This window comes from Myodes glareolus, chromosome 24, assembly GCF_982192425.1.
Source record: "Myodes glareolus chromosome 24, mMyoGla1.1, whole genome shotgun sequence".
In the NCBI taxonomy this organism is placed as follows: Eukaryota; Metazoa; Chordata; class Mammalia; order Rodentia; family Cricetidae; genus Myodes; species Myodes glareolus.
The window spans coordinates 38,655,537-38,659,445 of record NC_142049.1 but is presented as its reverse complement, the minus strand read 5'-3'; the positions used below and the strand labels follow the sequence as shown (position 1 = coordinate 38,659,445).

The following is a 3,909-nucleotide window of genomic DNA, read 5'->3' as shown; positions in this document are numbered from 1 at the left end:
CCTCCTCCGACAAAGGCCTGATCTCCAAAATATACAAAGAACTCAAGAAACTAGACACTAAAACTCTAATTAAACCAATTAAAAATGGGGTGCTTATCTGAACAGAGAATTCTGAACAGAAGAACTTCGAATGGCCAAAAGACACTTAAGGTCATGCTCAACATCCTTAGCGATCAGGGAAATGCAAATCAAAACAACTATGAGATACCATTTTACACCGGTCAGATTAGCTAAAGTCAAAAACACCAATGATAGTCTATGCTGCAGAAGATGTGGAGAGATGGGTACTCTCATCCATTGTTGGTGGGAATGCAAACTTGTGCAGCCACTGTGGAAATCAGTGTGGCAGTTTCTCAGGAAACTGTGAGTCAACCTCCCTCAGGGCCCAGCAATATACTCTCTTGGGAATATACCCAAGAGATGCCCGATCATACCACAAAAGCATTTGTTCAACTATGTTCATAGCAGCACTATTTGTAATAGCCAGAACCTGGAAACAACCTAGGTGCCCCTGAATAGAAGAATGGTTAAAGAAGGTGTGAAACATATATACATTAGAGTTCTACTCAGCAGTAAAAAGCAATGACATCTTGTATTTTGCATGCAAATGGACGGACATAGAAAATGCTTTACTGAGTGAGGTAACCCAGACTCAAAAAGAGGAATATGGTATGTATTCACTCATAAGTGGATTCTAGCCATAATTAAAGGTCTTTGAGCCTATAATTCGTGATCCTAGAGAAGCTAAATAAGAAGGTGAACCTGAAGAAAATCATGTAGTTATCCTCCTGGAGATTGGAAGTAGAAATGAGTGCCAGGCAACCTCGGGTGCATGGGGGGGAGTGGGAGGTTGTTGGAAGGGGAGAGGGTTAGAGAGAAGAAAGTAGGAGAGGAATGGGGAAAGGTTGGGTGATTGGGATGGGGGAGGGTGGAAGGATGGATATGGGATCAGGGAAGTATATATCTTAACTAAGGGAGTCATTTTAGGGTTTACAAGAGACTTGATTATAAAGGGGATCCCAGGTCCAAAGAGATATCCCCAGATTGTTCTCTGGACAGAGGAGAGGGTGCCTGAACCGGCCTTGGCCCATAACCATACTGATGAATATTATGCATATCACCATAGAACCTTCATCTGTCAATGGTTGGAGATAGAGACAGAGACCCACATTGGAAAACTGGACTTAACTACCTAGGTCCAAACGATAAGCAGAAGGAAAGAGAACGTGAGTAAAGAAGACAAGACCAGAGGGAACCTTCACCCGTTGATGGATGGAGATTGAGACAGAGACCCACATTGGAGCACTGGACCGAGCCCCCAAGGTCTAAATGAGCAGCAGAAGGAGGGTGAACATGAACAAGAAAGGCAGGACAGTGAGGAGTGGGTCCACCCACTGATATAAGGGGACTGATCTAATGAGAGTTCACCAAGGGCAGGAAACCCTGACTTCTCTTAGGGAGGGAGAGGAAGGAGGAGAGGAAGTGGGGGGAGTGGGTGGGTGTTGGGAAAAAGGGCAGAAATGGAAACTTTTATAAATTAATAAACTTTTATAAATAAAGAAATAAAAAACAAACAAGAAACACCTAAAAAATGAAAACATTTCTTTTTTGTTAAAACAGAAAAAGGGGATATGATGTAGTTGTGTCTTCTGTATTTCTGTTGCTTTTATTGGTTAATTAATGAAGAAACTGCTTGACTTGATAGGTCCGAACATAGGTGGGTGGAGTAGACAGAACAGAATGCTGGAAAGAAGGCAATGAGGCAGACGCCATGGAACCAGCCACCAGGTCAGACATGCTGAATCTTTCCTGGTAAAACACAATCTCCTAGTGGCATACAGATTATTAGAAATGGGTTGAATACATATGTAAGAGCTACCAATAAGAGTTTGGAACTAATGGGCCAGGCAGTGTTTAAAAGAATACCGTTTCCGTGTAATTATATAGAGTGTAAATTAGCCAGGGAGCCTGTATGATTTTTTTAAAAATAAGTATGCCAAAAAAAGCATCAAGATCTCTTCTGACAAACGAGGACTGTGTGCAACTTCATTCTAAACAACAGGCTGAAAAAGTTTATATGACATAACACATTTCCTATGTGATCATATGCTCACAAAGTCAGATGCCTGCAACCAGGATGTTAAACTCCTAACTGAAAAGTCCAGAGATATCTGAAAAAAAAAAACAACATTTTTTGAAAATTGTAATGCACTTGGAGAAGAATCTGAAATTACTGATTTCTATGCATATTATAAAAGATATATATTTTTTCAAAGTTGAATAGATAATATCTTTCAGAAAGTACTTTTCAACTGAAAAGATTACCTTCAAGACAGTTAAACAAATCAAACCTTTTCAGCATTACAAATAAATTAGAATATGAGATTCATGTGGACTTGTAATAGGAGGAATTTCAGTAACAGCATTTCCCGTTCAGTGGCAGGCTGATTTTTCTCTGGGAAAGAGAAACTTTAACCTAGTTAAACTAATGCAACATCAAGTAGGTTACAAAGAAAATATAGTATTACAAAGAGACTCAACATTGTTCAGAATGCTGTCAGATTTCTTTTGAGAGTGCAAGGTATAGTTTCTTAGCAATTACCTGTGACAAGGTATGGATATTTTGTATGATAAAGGAACATACCCATGGTGACTGACATACAGATAAAAGACAAAGGTTTACAAATAGAAATTCTGGGATAATTTCAAGTTTTCTTCAATAATATGTCACAAGATAATCATTATAGTTATGGGCTCATAAAGAAGCAATGTAATATTGATTTATAAGTCTGAATGACTTTTTTAATTATTGTATGATTTTTATTTTCTTTTATGGAATCATTTTTCTTGTTAGTGTTTCCTCCCTGCATGGCATTCACTTATTTTTATATTAATTATTTTCATTTGTTATTTTCCAATATGACTGTGGCCTCTACTCTGCCTCCTCTTCCACTCCCTCAGTTTGGACAACCACTTATTCTTCTCCTCCACTCTATTCTCACTGGATGAAGAAGGTTTCTCATGGATACCAGCAAATATTGGCATAACAACTTTCCTTAGCACCAAGCACTTCTCCCTATATTTATGCAGAAAATTTCTATTCTTCACGAGGAATAAGTTTCAAAGTATCAGCCAAAGCCACAGGGCAAATCATTCCCTCACTGCCAATTGTCCGACAAATAGATCAAGCATCACAACAGTCACAAATAAACAGAGGTACTAGGTGAGTCTCATGAAGGCACAGTGATTGTTAGTATATTCCACAGTAATTTCAAAGTTTGTCATCTTTCTCTCTTAATTTCCAATTTTTGAGGCTTAGTATTTTTGAATAAATATACATCCCAAATACTCAAAAGATGGCTGTCTTTGTACTTTCACTCAGGCAATTACTAACAATGCAAGGACAGGATTCTGCTGAAGCTGACAATATATTATTAACAAACTTACTTCACTTATATAGACAAGCAAATCATCATCCTAAAAGTATAATATAAACGTGTGGAAATTGAAATTTAAGATTTTGTGTAGCCTGAGTCAAAGATTTCTGACAGAATATAAAACATTTTGTCATGTCCTGAGGAGAGATGTTCTAATGATATTTTCTAATTGGAAATTTTTAAAATTAACTGATAAAACACGAAATGCATATCTTTGACAATTTCAGTGAGCCTAGGTGAAGATAAAAACCATCTTTTAAATCTGAAACAATACTATAGGTATCTTTGGTATGGAAGAAACAGAAGGCAAAGAAAGATGTAAAACTCCCATTAACTCTTCTTAAATCTCATATTACTCTCCAATTTCCAGATTTTTTTGTTGGGGGTAACATCTTTACCTGTTTTTCTTCTGTAAAGCAGAAGTCAAAGATAGCCACTGGCTATATGAGTGTCCAGTATCTGGGGATATTCG

The 3,909-nt window shown here is 37.6% G+C and overlaps 1 long non-coding RNA gene across 1 annotated transcript; it reads left to right on the top strand.

Moving 5' to 3' along the window:
- The first annotated feature begins 999 nt into the window (after positions 1 to 999).
- Positions 1,000 to 3,215, top strand: LOC146889963 (uncharacterized). Its single transcript, XR_014999622.2, has 3 exons — positions 1,000 to 1,323; positions 1,706 to 1,788; positions 2,962 to 3,215. It is a non-coding gene; the product is annotated as an uncharacterized LOC146889963 (long non-coding RNA).
- Positions 3,216 to 3,909: the final 694 nt, after the last annotated feature.